Genomic DNA, 5,997 nt, shown 5'->3' on the forward strand with positions numbered 1-5,997 from the left:
CCCATCTATACTAAAAATACACACACACACACACAAAAAATTAGCCCGGCGCGGTGGTGGGCGCCTGTAGTCCCAGCTATTCAGGAGGCTGAGGCAGGAGAATGGCATGAACCTGGGAGACAGAGCTTGCAGTGAGCCGAGATTGCACCACTGCACTCCAGTCTGAGCAACAGAGCAAGACTCAGTCTCAAAAAAAAAAAAAAAAAAAAATTATCACTAATACTGGGGGTGCTATAGACCATAACGATGACAGTAGAGTTTGATACCTGTTAGTTATCCCGATGTACTGTAATACCGGTTTGCCTCTACTAGATGTCTCTTTACATTACCAGAAATGTTAATATAAAAGTAACATTTTCCTTGAGAAAAACATACATTTTCCCCCTTTGATTAGCAATTAGGGAATAATTTTAGGTTTAGGCCATTTTTTTATAACTTGTGATATGATTGAGAGAAATACGTTATTGAGTGGCTAAAATAACTTTAGTGTTAACCTTGGCAATTCCTAAGTTCTCTTATGACTTCCGTAGACAATCTTACAATGTATTTTAACTTTCTGACTTGTCCTAAACATCCTTCCTTTAAACAGCCAGTCATTTTCTTTTAGGACAAGAATTGACCATACAAGATTCTTTCTTATATAAAATCTCTTTCTTTATAAGTATTTTTCCATAGCTTAGAGTACACCATATTACTAATCTTCAATAAGATGTCCTTTCAAACTTAGTGATAGTAAGTTTCTTCTCTTTTTCTTTCTTTCTTTTTGGCGGGTGGGAGGGATGGAGTTTCACTCTTGTTGCCCAGGGTGGAGTGCAATGGTGGGATCTGGGCTCACTGCAAACTCTGCCTCCCGGGTTCAAGTGATTCTCCTGCCTTAGCCTCCTGAATAGCTGGGATTACAGACATGCAGCACCACGCCCAGCTAATTTTGTATTTTTAGTAGAGATGAGGTTTCTTTATGTTAGTCAGGCTGGTCTCTGAGATAGGGAGTTTGGGAGTTCTCCTTGAGAACTCCCTATCTCAGATGATCCACCCACCTTAGCATCCCAAAGTGCTGGGATTACAGGTGTGATCCACCATGCCTGGCCTCAAAACTTTCATGCTGACTTCTTGTCTGTAACTATTACTCTTGCTGTACGTGAAACAACCTGGACTAAATATTTTCTGCAATTATTAATCCTGTTATTAAGATAATAATTAGGCAAAATATAGCAGTTGCAATTTTACAACCAGAATTTCACATTGTGGGTGCCATATAGTTCTATTGCAAATAAGAGTGAACACAATTCTCAAAAAAGTAGCATAGTAAATAATTTCTGTTTAAAACTTTACTTGCCAAGATATACATTTCCCTTTGGGGATCTACAAAGTTACAATTGCAATCCTATGTATAATTAAAATTTCCGTGGCCGGGCGCGGTGGCTCACGCCTGTAATCCCAAGCACTTTGGGAGGCCGAGGCGGGCGGATCACAAGGTCAGGAGATCGAGACCACGGTGAAACCCCGTCTCTACTAAAAACACAAAAAATTAGCCGGGCGCGGTTGTGGGCGCCTGTAGTCCCAGCTACTCAGGAGGCTGAGGCAGGAGAATGGCGTGAACCCGGGAGGCGGAGCTTGCAGTGAGCCGAGATCGCGCCACTGCACTCCAGCCTGGGCGACAGAGCGAGACTCCGTCTCAAAAAAAAAAAAAAAAAAAAAAAAAAAAAAAAAAAAAATTTCCTTGCAAATATGCATTAAAAAGAAGTGCTAATATTTGGTGGTAAATTTTGAGAGGAAAGGTAGAAATGACAAAAAGTATCAGATGAGGTAGGAATGGGGTTGAGCAAGGTGCATAACCCTCACTCAGTTACTTATCTTTTTATGATTTTCAGCTTAAGATCTTCTATTTCTTCACATTTATATTCAGGACGTTCCTCCAAGGGCTTGTACCTTCAGCTCTTCAGGCTTTGATTTGCATGTGATGTATTCAGAATTTGATACCTGAAATTTGACTGCTGACGGGGTTGAAAGAAGAACTATGTAAAAGCCTTCCCAGCTTGACTTATGGAAAGAGAGAGAGGGGAAAATTTGTAATAATACCAAATATTCTGGGTTAAATACAGAAGGTCCTATTTATTGGGGTTGGGCTTCCGCTAGTTGTATCAATTTCTGCTGAAAGGGAGCTAGAGAGGTTACATGCTTAACCAACATAGAAGTTTTCGCTTGAAAATAATCTCTGAGCACAGTGATAAGTTTTATCCTTTTCTAAATGAAAAGCTTAGCAAAGGATTTTAAGGACTTTCCATTGGCTGGAGGCTGTCAAATGGAGTTTGACATCACCTGACTGTAGTCATCCAGAGGGCTGGGAAGAATACCCTCAAGAAGTGGCCTATTTTATTTCTGCAGGGGAATACTGAGGTTTAATTTCTGTTATGGAGTCTTCCTAAATTAGAAGATATTGAAGTGTGTTGATGTCTTAAGGCTTCCTTGCCGCTGACTTAGCAGCCTGATCAGCTAACCTATTTCCTTTGGCTACTTTATTTGTTCCTTTGTGATGTTTCCTATAATGTGTCACAACTATTTCTTGTGGAAGAAAAACTGAGGATAATAACTTTCTAATTTTTTGGTGATATAAGAGATTCATCAGTGTTAAAAGAATGTCTTTCAAACGACAGCATGAGCATGGAGAGCTACGAAAGCATACTTGGAGTCAGTGTAAATGTTAGCTACCTTCCCCTTACTTAATTTAAGCGCTCTTGTAAGAGCTACTTGTTCAGCTAATTAAGTGCTTGTGCATCAGGAGAGATGTTATTTAGAGTGACGACTGCTTATTCCGCCTCACGTATTTCTTGCTTTACTGGCTGTTAGCTAAGGGATCCCCCTGGAGGACAGTAATTTTGCCACATTATGTTGGGTGTAAACAATTACATTATTTTCTAGGGTTGATTTGGAGGCTTTTCTGACTAGTACAGCCATTGCGACAATGGCTTGAAAGCACGTGTAAACAATAGGTCCTCTTAACTGCAATGAAGGGGTGGAGAAAAATATTAGATTAGATTTTTTCCTGAGATTCTCTTTATAGTCATGCTATGGGAGGAGGGGAGATCTGAATTAGAGTGGAGAAAAGAGAGAGACTGGCTCTAGTGTTTAAAAGGAGGTTTACTTTCCTTCCTTTAATTTCCAGAATCACCTGGGGTCTCCTCTGCTCTAATGGCAGTTTGGCCTGTTAGAGCCAAGGTTTGAGCCCTGGGACACTCAGTCCTGCTGGACCATCTGTGAGACTGGTTCTGAGCCCATTGATCTTCACTTCTGTGGGCAGTTTGATCTCCATTGGTCACCACCACAGGCTGGACAGGATGAATATGGCTTCCTCTTGCCATCTGGGGACTCCTTCTTAAAGTACCCTGGCTTGCCACACTGATAGTAACTAGTAGATGCACATTGGAGATCCTGCACTTTCCAAGCCTGCAAAGAAGCTACTAGAGCCTTTGTCAGTCTCCTGTGCTTTCTCTCTCTCTAAAGCCTCTTCTTGGTTTCTATTACAAAAGACCAAAGTGGCCACCTTCAGGAGGGTCTTTTAGGTGCTATTGGTCCTATAGCTTGCTTCTGTAGTTTCCTTCTAATATATGAAGCTGACTGTGTAATAAACTTGTCCTTTAGAATGAGCTGTTTCTCAACCAAATCAGGGGATAAGGAGGGTGCCCTATTAGTGCCTCTCGGCAATTCCATAAAGGCTGCAGGATTCTCATCTGGCTTTTGGTCTATCAGACACAGTTTAGAACAGTTAGGAAGTTTGGTCTTAGTTCTTTCCAGACCCTCTAAAATGCATATGAAAAAGTGTTTCCTTTTCCATTCATCCGCAGAGCTACTGGAGTCCCAATAATGGTTGTCAAGAGAAACTGCTTCACTCCTATTGGAAATCGTGTTTTTGCTATTTCTTCATGTTCCCTATCTCCTTTTGGTGTATTATAGGAGTTATATTGCTCATTTCTGAAAATCTCTGCTGCCTGCAGAGCTGCCTGCTTTTCAGCTGTGGTTGGGGTTTGGTTTAGAAGCTGCATAACATCCTTTCATGTGAGGAGATACACTTGAGCAAAATTCTGGAAACCTTCTTAAACCTATTAGAGTTGTCAGAGAATTGGCCCAAGCTTTCCTTTACTTCCCTAAGATCCCATAATAAGAAGGGAACTTGAGGTGGCCCCAAATAAGGGAAGTTCCCAGTTGGTTCTCCTGTAAGTTGCTTTTCTAATTCTGGGGGATTATTCTCTATTGTCCTGCCTGATATGCCTGTTAAAATAGCGGGGTTGATTTTACAATGCTTGCAAAGGTTCAGTAAAAATGCCATGCCCTTACCTTGTGCAAAAGAAAATGAGTTGCTTTTCTCTTCAAAGTCCTGAGGTTAAAGAATTTCTAGTGTTTCACAGTGCACTCCAGAGTGGTGCAAGCTGAAGATGGTCTGTTATCCATCTAGAAAAAGAAGTGAGAATAAAAGCATCCTTTTAGTTTTCCTTGTCTCATTGTTACCCAGGGTGGCGGGGAAGACAGTGTGAGTGTCTCCATGACCATTCTCTTTTCTTGGTTCCTGGCACCACGTTAAATATTCTGCCCATGGTTGTAGGTGTGACTTTCCAAGCCACGAAACCAGATGAACTAAGTGATGGGATTAACCGTGCTTTATCCATGCAACCTCAGCTTATCCACCTGCCATCCCCTTTGACTTTCTAAAAATGTGTGATCTTCCTGGCTCCCCAAAAAATGAATCTCCACAGAGGCTGAAATAGTCGCCTTTGGGCAAGGTTTCTTTAAAAAAGGGAATGTAGCCGGGCGCGGTGGCTCACGCCTGTAATCCCAGCACTTTGGGAGGCCGAGGCGGGCGGATCACAAGGTCAGGAGATCGAGACCACGGTGAAACCCCGTCTCTACTAAAAATACAAAAAATTAGCCGGGCGCGGTTGTGGGCGCCTGTAGTCCCAGCTACTCGGGAGGCTGAGGCAGGAGAATGGCGTGAACCCGGGAGGCGGAGCTTGCAGTGAGCTGAGATCCGGCCATTGCACTCCAGCCTGGGTGACAGAGCGAGACTCCGTCTCAAAAAAAAAATAAAAATAAAAATAAAAATAAAAAAGGGAATGTGCTAGATTGCCTGCTATCATGGCTCATAATAAAACATTCACCCTTAAGAAAGTGTTTCTGGTTAAAATTCTCCTTACTAATTAAGTACTGTTCTAATTGGAGACAGATTAGGTGGCTTAAATGAAGGTAGGGACCTAATGGAGATTTTTCCTACTGATGGGACAGTATCAGAGCTAAAATTTGGCTATGGAGGTCATTTTACTCCTAATTGTTGAAGGCAGAGCTTTCCCATTCACAGGAAGGATTTTTCTAGCAGCACAAAAAGAATTAGGAAACTAGGCCAGGCATGGTGGCTCACGCCTGTAATCCCAGCACTTTGGGAGGCTGAGATGGGCAGATTATCTGAGGTCAGGAGTTCAAGACCAGCCTGACCAATGTGATGAAACCCCGTCCCTACTAAAAATACAAAAATTAGCCAGGCATGTTGGCATGCACCTACCTGTAAGCCCAGCTACTCTGGAGACTGAGGCAGGAGAATTGCTTGAACCCGGGAGATGGAGGCTGCAGTGAGTCAAGATCATGCCATTGTACTCCATCCTGGGCAACAAGAGCAAAATTCCGTCTCAAAAAAAAAAAAAAAAAAAGTAAAAGAAAAAGAATTATGAAACTGCAGTGTTATGGTAAAGGACCAAGTGTCTCATGAAGAGAATTTCTATTTTCACTAGGTGGCACTGTTGGCTTAGAAATACCATGTGCTCACAAGAGAAAAGATAGATGCTTATTGAGTTACTATCTGCAGCGTTTACCAATCTTTCGTAACAGAAGTGTTTCCCTGAACTGTAAAAATTCCCGCACATTGCACACACAGAGACAATAGGACACATCGTGACAGCAGATAGAAAGAAAGGAAAATTAGGGAAAATTTTGTGACAGGATAGCTGAAGATCA

General features: G+C 42.0%; 1 long non-coding RNA gene across 1 annotated transcript; it reads right to left on the reverse strand.

The window, feature by feature from the left end:
• Positions 1-1,313: 1,313 nt before the first annotated feature.
• LOC135968330 (uncharacterized) lies at positions 1,314-4,786 on the reverse strand. The gene is made up of 2 exons (XR_010582996.2): positions 4,333-4,786; positions 1,314-1,994 (listed from the first exon to the last, which is right to left on the reverse strand). It is a non-coding gene; the product is annotated as an uncharacterized lncRNA (long non-coding RNA).
• Positions 4,787-5,997: the final 1,211 nt, after the last annotated feature.

The sequence above is a fragment of the Macaca fascicularis genome, chromosome 19, assembly GCF_037993035.2.
Source record: "Macaca fascicularis isolate 582-1 chromosome 19, T2T-MFA8v1.1".
NCBI lineage: Eukaryota > Metazoa > Chordata > Mammalia > Primates > Cercopithecidae > Macaca > Macaca fascicularis.